At 44.2% G+C, this 16,176-nt stretch overlaps 1 protein-coding gene across 10 annotated transcripts in view; it reads left to right on the forward strand.

Moving 5' to 3' along the window:
* The window catches only part of NAT8L (N-acetyltransferase 8 like), a 69,571-nt gene that overhangs the window by 41,061 nt on the left and 12,334 nt on the right, over window positions 1–16,176 (forward strand). The window contains exons 3-6 of one of the 10 annotated variants that reach the window (XR_013232720.1): window positions 387–572; window positions 790–838; window positions 3,312–3,424; window positions 3,623–9,821. The exons of 4 other annotated variants lie outside the window; for them this stretch is intronic. The gene's annotated coding sequence lies outside the window, so the exon portion shown is untranslated. Of the gene's footprint in view, window positions 1–386; window positions 3,425–3,622; window positions 9,822–16,176 lie in introns of those variants that run through there. 5 more of the 10 variants (XR_013232718.1, XR_013232721.1, XR_013232719.1 and 2 more) reach the window with 5 other exon arrangements.

A 16,176-nucleotide genomic window follows, 5' to 3' on the forward strand; every position in this document is an offset into this window, starting at 1 on the left:
GATGCACACTCCTTTTGGTATAGGGGCATTTGGATCAGTTTGTAGCCAACAAGTGCAGGAAGCCTTCCTCCTATCCTTGGGCATCTCACTGGTGAAGCTATATAGAAGTCACTGTTTCCAGTGTACATGGCCAAGAAACACACTGAAAAGAAGGCCTTTGTACATCCTGGCTAAAGTTGGGTGAAACCACCCAATTCTTCTCCAGTTGGGTGGGCAAATTTGGCAATTCCCTGCTATCCATCAATGTTTTTTGGAATACCAGTGGTTTCATCAGAACGCATAACTGGCCTTCCATGCACAACATGTTTCAGTAATGTACACATTGTGTTCTGGATGTTGTCTGCTAGTTGTCTCAGAATGGGTACATAGCATTTCTTTGTTTGCAGAAGTCATTAGCACTGGTGGAGAAGACACACCTGTTAGTGGTTCTGCACATACACACACACCATGGACCTTATACACAGGCTGACGCTCCTTTAACATGGATCTCTCAACCGCGAGGCGGATCCTGGATGGTGGATGGGAACGGGCCCGTCTTCTGTACTCTGTAGGTGACTACCGGCTATCCTCAGGTAAGTACATTGAATCTTAAGCTGTAGGCATAGCAAGGGAGTGAGGAGCTTGAAGTCAAAAGATGCGCAGGAGAGTGTTTGAAGGGGAGGGAGAACCATGTTGATCTGGGGGCACTGCATGTTCTTCAACAGTTTAGGATAGATACGTCAGGCGAGGGATGAACCCGTATGCTTTCCAAAGCTACGTAACTTGAATTTTCCTCCCTTGTCTTTTTAGTTGCAGGAATAAAGAGTAACATCAAGCTCCTCGGGTGCTGGAGGACAAGGTCAGTACGTGTGGGAACATGTATGTGTGGTGAATTTCATGTCTTGTGTTGTTTGTGAGGACAGGGGTCCCCGGCCTTTGTGAGTGCATGGTCACCTTTGGAATTCTAGCACAGCAAGATGGGCACTGCCACAAAATGGCCGTTGCAAGTGGCAGAGTCTGTCACAAAATGGCCGCCGCAGCTTACCTTCAGCCACACACTGAAGATCCTTATGCTGTGGTGGCTCATGGGAATTGTAGTCCATGAACAGCTGGAGAACCACAGTTTGGTCAAATATAGTGCCTGTTCCTGCCTCCTTCTCTCCCCCCCCCCCATCTCCACTCCCACACCATCAGTTTTTCTTCCTTCCCTGCCCTGATGTTCTCTCCCTGGGAAAAGTCTGGCTGGGGTGGTCAGAGCAAGCCACTGGGTGGGACCACGTTGCATGGTGGGAAACATGCAAGGACTTGCCTGGGATACCTCATTTCTTCAGGTCCCTTCCCACTCTACTTCCTGTTCTCATTCCCTGGCAACTTTCATCTTTCTCTGTTTTTCTTTACTTCCCACCCACCCGCTTTCCTTTTGTTCAGCCCTACATCCTTATTTATTTACTTTGTTTTTATACTTCACTTTTCTCCCCATTAGGAACCTAAGGCTAATTCCGCACGAGGAGAAAAGGCCAGGAGGGCAGTCATGTGGCAGCGGGGAAAAACTCCACTCCCACATGCCAATGACGCCAGGCCAGGCCAGGCCTCTCTTGGGCCTGGCGCATTTTAGGCCCCTGTTGCCCCGCTTTAAGGGAACGTGGATATTTTCCATGTTCCCCTTGCCGCTTCACGGGCCAACGGGACCTAGCCTGGTGCAGGCCTGTGTAGACATCTACAGTGTGCCAGCAGGGACAAAAAATGCCCCAGTCAGCCAAATGGGGCATTTTTTAAAATTTACAGGACGGTGGGATTGCATTCAACGTTCTTGCAAATTACATCCCACAAGCACACACAAACACGCACAAGGCAGAACCTTTCTGCCCCAGCTGCATCTGACATACAAATCTTGGGTGAACCAGGTCCTCCGTGGGGACACAGAAAGCAGCGGAGCATGCAGCTCCACCGCAATGCACTGCGGTGTCCTGGAGTGGCACCACTGATGCAGAATTGGCCCAAAGAGAGCTTAGATCATTTCCCTTGCCTCAGTTTTAGCCTAACAATATCCATATTATCTCAGGCCCAAATCAAATGCAGAAATGATCCCAGGTTTTGAAGAACTCCCCCTATTTTCCCCTTCCCTCTTCATCACCCAGGATAGGGCCAGATAGCTGGAGAAGCCACTAAATTCAGAGCCACCCCCATGAAAACACGAATGGGTTCCACCATATGAATGCGTATGCAGAAGGCAGCCCCACTTTACCCAGCAGGACTTAATCTTGGGAAAGTGTGCATGGGACCAAAGGCTGAAGTGTGCCTTGCAAATGCTGAGGGAGTTGAGGAGGAGACCTATGAAGCTCACCGCACGACAGACCAGCTTAGAGCTCTGCAGTAGGGCGACAGATGAAATGCTCCTCTGCACAGCCCAGTCAATTTGGATTCAGCCGAAATAAGAACATGAGGCATGCTGGAGCAAGCCAGTGGCCCCTCCCGCCCAACACTCTGTGACACACAGTGACCAAACCCCAGGTTCCATCAGGAGGTCCACCACTGGGGCCAGAACTCCAGGAGCCTTCCCATTGTTGCCTCCAAACACCAAGAATACAGAGCATCACTGCCCCAGACACTGATCCATCTGTGCCCTGTGGTTAATAGACTTCTGCTCTTAAGAGTATGAGAAGCTATGTTGGATCAGGCCAGTGTCCCATCCAGTCCAACACTCTGTTTCTGACAGTGGCCCAGGTGCCAAGAGGAGGTGCTAAGAGGAGGCCCACCAGCCGGAGGATCCTGCTGGGGAGGAGAGCAAGAAGAGGAAAAAATGGCAGTCACTACAAGAAATGGCTGTCAACCTCCAGGGAGCACCTGGAGATCTCCTGAGATCACAACTGGTCTACAGGCAACAGAGAATCAGTCACCTGGTAAAAAATGGCCACTGGAAGGTGGCGTAATACTCCATTGGAGTCCCTCCTCTCCCTAAACCCCACTTTCCTCCGGCTTCACCCCTCAAAATTTCCAGGTATTTCCTAGGCCTATTCTGCACACAATAGATAATGTACTTTCAATGCACTTCAGAAGTAGATTTTCCTGTTCTGCACAGGAAAATCCAGCTGCCAAAGCACATTGAAAGTGCATTGTCCTATGTGTGCGGAATGAGCCCTAGTCTGCTGCCAGCAACCCTATCTTTAAGGGTTAGGAACGTTCAGCTCAGAGTTTAAGAGAGTAACAATTACCAATGTTTCCTGGTGTTCCTTAATGTGTGCAGTAGAGTTATGACCAAAAGTCGTTCTGTACAGCTTCTGGATGACCAGGTGGGCCCTGCAAATGATGCTTTGTAATGAATGATGTTTCAGAGGTTAGCCATGTTGGCCTGGAATAGAACAACTTGATGCCGGTCCAGGAGCAGACTTCAAGACCCACAAGCCGTTTGGGGGATGAGCTTTCAAGAGTCAAAGCTCTGGCAAAGGTAGTGTTGTTGGTGTATAAGGCACTCCTGCACTCGAATCTAGATATAAATCTAAATAAATAAATAAATAAATAAATAAATAGATACAGTGAACAGGGTCCTTCAAAAAAGAAGCAAAACGGACCTAGAATGGGAAGGTTCACCGTCACAGTTGAGTTCCCAGAAGTCACACAGCATTGTGTTGTTGTTTCCCCCCAGGACCGTCTGCCTTGATGAATGAGACAAGGAGGACGAAACTCCCAGCAAGGCCTCTTCACCTAGAACATCTTGGAGAAGCCTCCCCCACCACACCCTGAGGAATTGTTTTACTGAGAAAAGTCAATACACGTCTGTACGATTTACGTTTCAGAGTTTTCCAAGTTGATTTTCCTGAGTCAGTTTTCCCAAGGTTTCGACCTTCCCTTTTTGTATTGAAAAATAAATGGTGTCTGTCCCTCCCCCACCCCCCAGTTTTACTTATTTAGTGGGATTTCAAACCCCACCACCACCAGTTCTGTTTTCCCAGCCTCCTACAAACCTCTTCCCAACGCTGCTAGTGAACTCCTACACTCCATTTCTCCGTACAGCCGCTGGCAGAATGTCTGCAAAAACAACTTTGCAGATCTAACCCATCTGCAAGGGGCATAGGGGTCTGAAGGACCTCTCCTTCCTCATGGACGTTATTCTGGATGGCTGCACATCAGAGCCTAGACAGGTGCTTTGAAAAATCCTGCCAGATATCTGTTTAGCGTCTTCTGTTCCCTTCTTTTAGTGGTCAGTGAAAACAGTCAAGCATTTTAAAGAGGAGGAATTTTTGGATTTTTAAAGTAGACTCTGCTGCTGTTGTACTGTGGTTTTTATTTGATGTCCGAGTCAGAGAACCTTTATTGGCATAAAAAAGGCAAAGCATAAAAACTAAAATACAAACAATTACGGTTGCAGAATCTGTAGAGTGGTGGTCCCCAACCACCGGGCCGCGGCCTGGTGCCGGGCCGTGAAGGCCCTGGAACCGGGCCGCGGCTCCCTCTCCCTGCCCCGCCCACCACATTAAGAAACTTCCCAGGCTGCAAGCTTGCAGCCTGGCAAGCTTCTTACTGTGGGAGGGGGGAGAGGGAAGCAAAGCCACACATGCGCCATGTGCGGCCGAAAACAAGCATGCACGGAAGTGCTGCGCATGCGTTCTTGGCCGCGCATACACGGCCCGGTCGCCCTCCCTGCCGCCACTGGTCCACAGCTTGTAAAAGGTTGCGGACCACTGCTGTCGAGGACAGGCTTTTGTTCAGAATTGCCTACAAAGACAGCTACTTTTACAATTATTGTGGAATCCTTCACACTTAGTATAGTTTTTATCCAGTCTTTCTCGTCAACACAGATAGATCTCAATTCGGGTGATGTTTGATGTTTTTGTTTTGGATTACTTTGAGAAACGTCTTTTATTAGCCTACTCTTTATTACGTCGATCGCAGAAAGCAAACATTTCTGCATAACTGTTTGAAGTTGCCAGCCCTCTTGTTTTTGGAAAATGTAAGGGAAGTATGGCACTGAGGTCGTAGGGAGAGCTGAGCTTACTTTGTTGCAGAAGACAGAGACACATACCAAATTCCAGCTGGAATGCGATTGGGCGACTGTTTTGATAAAAACTGCATGTAAGAAAAACAATTGGTTCATTTGCAGGCGAAGATTATAATAGATCTGTGCCCCAAGGCCTGTTTAAATGCGACACTGCATGCAGGAAAAAATTCACCCATGTGATGGCTGCACATTCTTTGTGACTTGGATACATCTGGAAAGAATCTCTGGTTGCTTGCTAGGGATTGATATCTTTAGAGACTTTTAGGGCTATATAGGAAGCCAATCTAAATGGAAATGGTTAGAAATGGGTTTAAGTTGGTCAAGATAAAAGATCATGGAATTATCTTAAGATAAACCAACACAGATATCTGGGAGTAAAAAACTCAAACATGGGATATCTATTTTCAGCCAGTAACTAAAACTTGGAGAAGGATGTCAGGAGGGAATGGACAGGTAGTTATATCTGAAGAACTCATGTATAAAACTCACAAACCTTATTCAAAGTTAAGAGCAGTGATCTCTGGAGAACTGAGTTTGATTCCCCACTCCTCCAGATGCAGCCAGCTGAGTGACCTTCTCTCAGAACTCTCTCAATTCCACCTCCCTCACAGGGTGTCTGTTGTGGGAAGAAGAAGAAGGGAAGGCTATTTATTGTAAGCCACTTTGAGACTCCTTGCGGTAGTAAGAAGTGGGGTACAAAAAAGCAGCTCTTCTCTCAGCTCCTCTTCTAGATTAAATATTTTTGATCAGAACATCTTCTTGCTGGAAGGTAGGTTTTCATCCCATCCTTGCCTAATAAATCCTCAAATGCTAAGCTAAAAGTATGGAGTGATATAGTGCTAGCTTTTATGCGGTCAAACTAGCATTCAAAGATGGCAAGATATATTCAGAAACCTATTAGAAAGATGCCTTTAGTTCTTCTTGTCATTATCATGCATTATTTATTCTTGCGAACTGTCTACTATTGCAGAGTTTCCGAAAGTTTTAATACAAGGAATTTGAACAAAGGTGTTTCAAAATCCCCTTGAAATGTGCATTGTTAGCAGTGTGACAATGTGAAATACAGCGTTAGGCATGAGTTTGCTAAAAAAAAACAACAACAACTTGGAGTACACTTAAGTACATTAAAGTAAACAGTTTCTCAAACTTTGTTCTGCTGCTTCAAAACAACACAAGTACCCTCTGTGGCACCTGGGCATCTATGTTGTTGTGGGCAGCTTTTAAAATTTGTCACAGGTGTATAGAAAAGTAACCTTCAGCTACTAACTACGTCTGGTGACGTGTCCTGCCAGTCAGCCCACACCTGAGAGCTGGATCCATGATTTCAGATTCACAAAGAAGGCAAGGTGCAACCAAGTCACCCTGTGAGAAAAGGCTTCATTATCAGGGGCTAAATTATCATTGTCTACAATTCAGAGACCTATCTGTTTGGTTTCATTTCTGCCAAACCATGTTCTCCCTCTTGAGAGGCACCAAATCAACCAGTTGGCCAAAGCTGAGGCATCCAGCCCAATCTCCCTCAGACCCAAGGAAGAAAATAAATCTGCCCTCTGAGGTAAATGTTTCCCCAAATGTTGTAGTTTACCGATCCCCAACCTGTGGGCCACGGACCACATGTGGTCCTTTGACTAATTGGAGGTGGGCCCCGAAGGACGTCTTCTCCCCCCCCCAGCCCTTTAAAACACACTTCATTGGTGTGGCATGTCTGTATCTTATTTTGAAGGGATGTTTAAACATTACCATAGCGATCAGAGAGCGCTAGGGCAGTGGTTGAGAGTAGAGGAGTAAACTACCCCCCCCCACACCGGGCCTCAGTAAAAGGTGTTGAGTGATCCCCGGTGAGTGGTCCCCGGCGTTGAGTGGTCCCCAGTGATAAAAAGGTTGGGGACCACTGTTGTAGTTGGTAGACCCCAGTACAGGGTCACTTGAGTCAATTTGGAGTTAATCAGGAAGATAATCCTGATTGCAAGGATTCCATTGGCCAAAAAGCTCCCCCCCCCCCCCGGTTTCATGTGTCATGGAACACATCCCCTTTCTTGGATTCAGCTGACATAGCCACACAAATCCATATACTATGGTAACCACCTTACTGGGCAACTGTAATGTGCTTTATGTGGGGTTGCCCTTGAAGACAAAATGGAAGCTGTAGTTGGTGTAGAACGTGGCAGCTAGATGTGAACATGGGTTAAACACTCCAAACATATCACCCCAGTGGAAGCCCTTTCACACCTGTGATTCAGTATAGGGATGGGATCCATCTACCTATCTGGTGACTTCTATCCTAAATTACTTTCTTCACCTAGACCTGGCACACTTGTCTCTCAAGTCCAACCAGTAGGCTATAGTGATGCCTGCTATCATGGAGATCTCCAGGAAACCATCAGTCTTCACCGTCCCATCACTCCACCCATGTGGTCATTGAACCTCCACCTGATCCTCACCCAGCTCATGAAGAATGCTGCTGCCTGTGCAAGAGAATAAATGGGCACAAATGCAATAGTAATAGAAACACTCAGAAACCAGGGGAGAAGCAGTTCAATCCACAGATGTAGAAGTTATCTTACGTTAGCCCAGGAGTCCCCAGTGTTGTACCCCATCAACCCCATTCCTGGCCCAGGTGCTTTTAGAAAGCGAGGCCCGGTGAGATTTCTGCCCACCAAGGTTTCTAGTTTATTACGTTTTTATTTTATAAGGTTACAAAAAGGTTACAAAAGAGTAATAGTGTTGATTACACATCACATTAAATCCCTCCATCCAACCCTCTCCTTGAGTCTGAAGTTTGTCATTTTTGAAGATAGTCCATGTAGGAACACCATTGTTCTTGGTATTCTTCTGGCGGTTTTCTGTTGACCATCGAGGTGAGTTTTGCCGTGATAGATAGCTCAGCCACTTTGTCCATTTAGTAACTTTTTCACATCTCCACCACACATGAAAAAATATCCTACTTTTACATTGCATTTCCAACAATCGTCATTATAGCCCTTAGACATTTGAGCTGTTGCTTTAGGAGTTATATACCATCTGTAAAACATCTTGTACCAGTTTTCTGATTGGCTAATTGAGGTTTGATTGGTTGTGCAGATCTTAACAAACATTGCTTTGGCAACAGCAGCTGCCACCACAATGCTAGGCTGTTCACTGTGTGTCTGTAAATAAGATATGGTTGACATTTTGTGGCTCGCTTTGCCTCCTGTGGCAGCCATTTTGTGGCTGTGCCTACTGGGCTGTGTCAGATTTCCTGCAGGCTAAAAGGAGTGAGATCCCCTCATGGACATGTGAAGTATTCTCATATTTAGTCTATCCAGTTTGGTGTTGGCAGTGGTTCTTCTGGGTCTCAGGCACAGATCTTACCAGATAATATTAACTGGAGATGCTGGGGATTGAACCTGGAACCTTCTGCATACAAATGAAGTGCTGTACTTCTGAGCCACGGTTTTACCTCAAAGCAAAAATGTCTCAAAGAGGGACTCTAGCATCTGTAGGCCGGGTAGATATACTTTTTTGACATGACCAGTCTTACACTCAGCGGAACCTGGGAATAATTACGGAAAGTATTAGTCTCTGGTGAAAGGCTTGTGGACTATTTGACTTGATTTGTCAGTTTGTCACCTATTGACAGTGTTGACTGAATGAAGGGAGGAGGTTGGCTCAGGGGTGGGGTATCTGCTTGGCATGCCGAAGGTCTCAGGTTCAATCCCTGGCATCTCCAGTTAGAAAGACCTGGCAGATAGTTATGAAAGACCACAGCCTTGAGCGCTGCTGCCAGTTGAGTAGACAATATCGACTGACGGACCAAGGGCCTGATTCACAATAAGGCAGTTTCACATAGTTTCTCTGTTGACTAATTTTTTTTAGTTTTGTCACATCCCCTTCTCTTGATTGATTTGATCATCTTCCTCTTTGCCTCTCCCTCTTCTCCTGTTTCTACCCGTGTGTGTGTACTTATACCACAGTAAATCTTCAAGATGCCACAAGACTCTTTGGTATAATAAAAATCATATAATTAAAATAATCTCTTTGTGGTGGTTTATACAACAAATATAGCCTACATAAATCTGGTTGTACTGTAAGTTGCTGAATAAAGCAGGTTTTGACACAAGAGTCTGGAGAGGCAGCATAGAAACATCCTATATACATGAATAAAGGTTTGGGTGATTATTGCAGTCTAGATACAACTCTTCTGGAGAAGAATGCTACAATTGATTTGTGATCTATAAAATATATGTGAAAAATCCCACTTGTCTGATGAGTAGCTTCAAGAAGTAAATTCAAGAACACAAAACTCATGGTTGTGTTGTTGTTCAGCAGTATGTACTTGTCGAAAGCGTGGTTGGAGAACAAAGTTCCTAGGGTGAAATTTGGCTTCAAAAGGCTGTGGAAACTTAGGATGACTGGGGAAAAAATGACATATTTGAAGCAAGAATAAGAATTAACACACAATCACAAACATAGGTTAATCTCTTCCCCCCCCCCCTACCATTTCTGAGTACTCAGTGCTATAACTGATCCAGAATTGGAAATTGATGTCGTATGTTATATCATTACACTAATCCTTGCTTTCTTTTTATAGAAAATAGGATTTGTGAAAAGACACATGTAGGCCACTTTGAGACAGCCTTTGTAATCTGTTTTGGTAGCTGGTTGCTTACAGATTTTTTGATGTTATTTCAAGCAAAACCATTTTGGCAACCAGCTGCTAATGGGTTTTATTTACCTGTTCATTCAAAGACAGCTGTGTCTGGTTAGCAAAGTGTGGTTGAACCGTTCTTGAGGGTAAACCGCTTTAATCTCTTCTTTGCACTTTTGGATCACTATAGCAGGGGTAGTCAAACTGCGGCCCTCCAGATGTCCATGGACCACAATTCCCAGAAGCCCCTGCCAGCGAATGCTGGCAGGGGCTTCTGGGAATTGTAGTCCATGGACATCTGGAGGGCCGCAGTTTGACTACCCCTGCACTATAGTGTGCTGTTTAAAATGTCTGCAGCACTTCCAATAGCGCAGTGCTTTCTCCCCCACTCTTTCTTGCTATGCAGGCTTCCTTGAACGCTTTTTTTAGCGATCTAAGGTGCGCTATAGCGCTAGACCAATACAGCACTTTAGTTCTACAGCAGTACCATGGAGATACATTGATAAGTGCTATATTTGCCTTGCGCTATAGTGCTTTACTTAGAATATTCAGACTTTTGGGGGGGAAAGCGTGCCACGCTGTTTGTTTGAAATGGCCAGATTGCTTCAGAGAAGGGTCATTAATAGGAAACCCCAGTTCCTGTTTCACTTTACTTGAAGTTGGGCCAACAATGGATAACATCCAGTGTAGAATTGCAATTCTGTGCTTGCTGAGATGCTTGGTGGGTATGCAGGAACCTATCCATGTGGCATTGTGTGTGGCCAGCTCTTACAAGTGCTAAGGGAACATGCCAGGGCAGCACCCAGTCAGCAGGCTTACAGATCCTTAGCAAGTTAGCACTTTGTAGGCAGGTCATGTGATCTATAGTGGCTGTTTATATGCAGTGCCATACCTAAAGGGGGAAGGGACTGTGGTTTAGTGGTAGAGCTGCTGCATTGAATGTGAATGGTCCCAGGTTCAATCCCTGGTATCTCCAGTTAAAGGACTGGGCAATAAACTATGTGAAAGACCTCCCCCTGAGACCCAGGACAATACTAACTTTGACAGACCAATGGTCTGATTTGATATATCCCTGTGGGATCTGTCAGTGTTCCGCAGGGCCTGTAAAACGGAGCTCTTCCGCCAGGTCTATGGTTGAGGTTGGGGTCAGCGAGGTAGATCTACTGCCCCCCCCGGGCCTTCGGGCTTTGAAATGAACATCATTGGACCTCCTTCTCTACCCCTCCTTAGTAATAGTGGTTAGGAATGGGATTTTTCCGCCATGTTGGGAGTATTTTAAAGTCTTTTAATAGGAGTTTTAATTGGGATTTTTAGACATTGTGATCCGCCACAAGCTGTCCAGGAACTGGCGGGGAATGAATGAATGAATGAATGAATGAATGAATGAATGAATGAATGAATGAATGAATGAATGAATGAATGAATGAATGAATGAATGAATATAAGGCCTTACACGGTTTGGGCTCTGTGTTTCTGAGAGACCATTTCTCTCAATATGCTCCAAGAAGAACACCAAGATCATCGTGTGTGAATATGCCAACAGCCCTTGCCCCAAAAGAAGTGTGCCAGACCTTGACCAGGGCCAGGACCTTTTTTGGCCTTGGCCCCAGCCTGGTGGAACACGCTGCCAACAGGGACCCAGGCCTTGATGGAACTACCACATTTCCACAGGGCCTGTAACATGGTGCTGTTCCACCAGGCATATAGTTGAGGCCAGAGCAAACAAACAGAATTATATGGCCTGCTCCCTCCTCCAGAATATAGCACCTCCCAGGGAATACCAGCTTAGATGGCTTACTGACATAGTGATATAACAGGGCATTCAGGGTTACTGTTCTGTTGTTTTTATTGTCTTGTTAAATGTTATATTTATAGAAAATGTGCTGTACACTGCCCTGAGCCTATTTAGGGCGGGCTGGTTTATAAATCTAATTAATAATAACAGTAATAATGATAAGGCAGCTTCTTATATTCACACGGGTGTTCAGATTTCAACTGGCCCTTTAGTGGGGGCTGAGGGCCTCAGACTTGAACTTCCGAATGATAACAGAGTTCATCATTTGGCCTCAGCTTATAAAGTCTCATTCCCACCCCTGACGATTTTTCCCCGTTGAACATCATTTCGTTTTGGAGGGCAGCCGTGACAGTCTGCTGTGAAAGAGATTTGAGTCTGGTAGCGCCTCATATAAGCTTTTCAAGAGTCGAAGCTCCCTTCTTCTGAGGGAACAAAATTTGAGTCCAGTGGCACCTTTAAAATAACATTTTATTCAAGGTGTATGCTTTCGTGTGCCGGTCCGTGGACTACAATTACCATGAGCCCCTGCCAGCGGCCATTGGACTCAAATGTTGTTCTGCTGCTTCGGACCAACTTGGCTACACACCTGAATTTATCTTTCTGTGGGAAATTGGTCAGTGGATGCTTAGACACTCACACTACATAACACAATTTTCAACTGGATTTCCTGCTGTGTAAAATGACAAAATCCACTTGCAAACCATTGCTGAGGTGAATTGAAGCAGCATTATTTAGCACCCATGTCTTATCCCTCAGCTTTCAGTTCTCCCTGGCCCATCTTGCTTTTGATAGGTAGCTCATGGACTTGCCTCGAAGATCCTACTGGATCTTTTGCGATCTTTCATAATAAATGTTGACTTCATGTCTGCAGTGCTTGAGTGGGCATTTGTGAGACACCTTGCATCCTTTATCAGGGACAAAGTGAAATCTTTGTAAAACTTACTATTCACATCTAGGTTATGTCTCCAAACCCAGGGTTGCAGTGATGCTCAGGATATCAGAGGAAAGCCTCGGTTGACATGCCAGCTCATCTATCCCTTCTTTCCCACACCTAAATCTTAGCAGATGGATTCGTTTGGTCATAAAGAAGCACTATTGAGCCTGTCTTTATTGGTGGGGTCATTTATGGATTTCTTTTTGCTTACTTTTAGTTCTGAACAGTGATTACTAAATTTCTAGAGCTCGGTTTTCCGTAAAGGTTTATCTCTTCAGAGTCCAGTGTTGTTTCCTGACACCCCTGCTTTACAAGCAAAAAGAAAAATGCTTGTGACACTAGCAAGTCTCTGCTTTCAATCCCAATCATGAGCCTGAAGTTTGTTAAATTTTGTCTCCAACAGGATCAGAGTTCTACGTTTGGATGGCTTAGAGAAAGAAAGGGAAAGTAACTCCCCCCCCCCTTTCCCCTTCCAAAGGGAGCCTGTCTTTCTGACATTCCTCCCCCACTCTCTTGTCCCCGTTCCCCGTCATCCCACAAAGCAGAGCCCTGGGTGTTTACTATGTTGTGCTTGCTTCTCGTTCTCTCTGGGCCATGGGCTCAGCTGCTTCTTATTACAAAACTTTTTATTACTGAACTGGAAATTGAAGTTTATTTACAAAAACAGAGAGTCCCAAAAGGAAGGAACAGGGCTACTCTACCAAGTCATACATCTTATGTATTGTTGTAAAGGTGGTATAACTCTGCCCTGGATAGCCTGGGCTAGCCCGAGGTCATCAGATTTCAGATGCTAAGCAAAGTCGGCTCAGCTTAGTGCTTGGATGGGAGATGACCCAGGAAGTCCAGGGTTGCTACATAAACAGCCCATGGCAAACTACCTCTGAACATCTCTTGTGTGAAAACCCTATGGGGTCGCCATACGTTGGCTGTGACTTTCCACCATCACCATCACCATCAATTTATTACAGAATCAAATTCAAGTCCGGGAGCTGCTTTAAGACCAAAACAGTTTTGCTCAAAAGTGTAAGATTTCGTGTCATGGACACATCTCCAGAGACATAAAAGCTTATACCTAGGATCAGACTTGTTGGTCTTAAAGGTGCCACTGGGCTTTGTTCTGCTGCTTCATGGCTACCCAAAGGAATCTATAAGATATTACAGTTAACGATTTTTCAGCAGTATTGTAATACAATAGGTTTTTAAAATCATCTGGAACAGCTTTGCTGTGTAATAAAAAACTAAGGCCTAGGTGGGCGGAGAGTAGGTGGGGCCAGTCCGATCTTTTTACCAATCGGACTGCCTTCCGATTGGTACAAAGATCGGACTGGTTCCGCCCGCCCCCCTGTACTTGGAACCAATAGGGAGGTGACATAGCCCACCCCCCTGCCCGGCCAGGGGCAATCTGGTGACATCGCTGCCAGCCTGCCCCTGACCACCACAGGGAGAGGAGGTCGGTAGGGCTACCACGGGGGGATGAGAACAGAGGCTTGGACAGGCTGCGCCAGCCCTTTTATATATAATAAATAAGTTATATGAGAAATAATATACAATACATATGTATGTGTTTTTCTGTGTTAGGTCTCATTAAGCTTCTTCCGACTTATGGCGACCCTATGAATTAATGGCCCCCAGAACTCCCCATCATTAACAGCCTTGCAAACTGAGGGCCATGGCTTCCTAGATTGAATCAATCCATCTTATGTATCGCCTGTTTTTTTTCTTGCAACTTTTCAGCTTTTCCTCGTATTATTGTCTTTTCCAAGCAGTGTTGTCTTCTCATCCTGTGACCAAAGTACAACAGCCTCAGTTTAGTCATTTTAGGTTCTAGAAAAGGTCCAGGCTTCATATGATCTAGAACTCCATTTGTCTTTTTGGCCATCCAAAGTAGCTGTAAAACTCTCCTCCAGCATCACATTCCAAAGGAATCCACTTTCTTATTGTCAGCTTTCTTCATTGTCCAACTTTCACATCCATTAATAGTGATGTGAAATACTATGGCATGAGTTATGTTGATCTTGGTCACCAACAACTCATCCTTACACTTAAGAATCTTTTCTAGCTCCTTCATGCCCTTCCCAGGCCCAGTCTCCTTCTGACTTCTGGGCCCTTTTGGTTCAGGTTTGGTTAAGGAATAGAAAATCTTTTAACAATTTCAATTTATTCATCTTTATCCCTAAAGGTGTGTGATTTCCCCATAGTCATTACTTTTGTCCTTGTAATATTCAGTTGTAATCCTGTTTCAGCCTTTTCTGCTTTAGCCTTCAGTGGCAATCATTTCAAGTCTTTCTACTAGCAATGTGGTGTCATTTTCATATTGCAAATAGTTAATATTCTTTGCACCAATTTTCATTCTACCTCTAAATCGAATCCAGTTTTCCTGATATGTTCTGCATGCAGATTAAATAGACAGGGAGATAACATACATTTTTGTCTCTTACCTTGGGAACTGGAAGCCAATCTGTTTCTCAATGTTCAGTCATAACAGTAGCCTCTTGTCTGGAATACAGGTTAGAACATAGAAACAATCGTGGTACACCCATTTCTTTTCACAGTAGCTTTTCATGATCCACACAGTCAAAATCTTCATTGTAATCTACGAAACACAAGATGATTTTCTTCTGAAATGCACTCTTATGCTCCAGTAATCACCATAAATAGTCTGTAGTGCTCCTTCCTTTTCTGAGTCCAGCTGAGTCCAATATATGATTTTTCTCATTCCACATATGTTAACAGTCTGTCATAATACGTTGAGTGTTACTTTACTTATATGAGAAACCAATGCAATGGTCCAATAGTTGCTGCAGTCTTTGATGTCCTCTTTATTTGGATTTGGAATGTCGATAGAGCATTTCCAATTTGTAGTCCATTGTTTATTTTCTCCATATTTTCTGCCATGTTTTTGTTCAGATTTTGATGGCCTTCATTTTTGTGAGTTGGAATAGCTCTATCGATAACCCCTAAAGTCCTGGTGATTTCTCCAAGTTCTCAGTGCTGTTTTTCCCTTCACTGTCTAAAACTGTAGATTCTTTTTTAGATGTTTCTTCCTGGAAGAAATCTGTCATCCTTTTATCTCTTCTATATTGTTCTTCAGTGTATTCTTCCCATCTTTTCTTTATTACTGTTATTCAGTTAATGTATTTCCATGCTAATCTTTCAGCAAAACCTAACCTGTGCTTTAGATGTCCCTTTGACTTGTTGGATTGTTTGGAACAGATCTCTTGATCTTTTAATTTTGTCTTCTTCTGTTTCTTTGCACTAATTATTGAAATAAATCACTGTACTTCATGACAGTGATTAGAGCACTGCATTTAGACCTAATTCTATTTCTGACACCTCTTAAGTTTGTTTCTTATATGTCCTCAGCCATTTTAATAGTATTAGCAGTCATCCATGGAAGCTTTTTTTCATTTCTTTTGGCTGCAGGAATAGTCTTTTCACATACTTTCTCAATAATATCTCAGGTTTCATTCTGTTTTAATATAGCCAGACAGACAGACTGACATACAGACAGAAAGATAGATAATCCCATTAAACTTAGATGGTGTTATACCATATTCTTTCACTGCTCATGCATATGATGTAAAGGGGAGCCATTTTCTAAACATTCTGAAATATAACTAGGGGTTTCCATATGTTTCATATGTGTTGATATCTATTCCACTGTCATGATTTCCCAGTTTTTTAAATACCAGCTTCTGATATTAGATAATTTTTCACCCTCCAGCTTTTTGTCACTAGGTATTTGGTTGCTGTTAATAACCGCACAATGTGTTATCTTTTCATTTAAATGATTGTTTGTCTAAAACGTCTAACAGATTTTCATTGGTTATAGGGAAATGGAACAA

This window comes from Paroedura picta, chromosome 7 (genome assembly GCF_049243985.1).
Source record: "Paroedura picta isolate Pp20150507F chromosome 7, Ppicta_v3.0, whole genome shotgun sequence".
Classification (NCBI taxonomy): Eukaryota; Metazoa; Chordata; class Lepidosauria; order Squamata; family Gekkonidae; genus Paroedura; species Paroedura picta.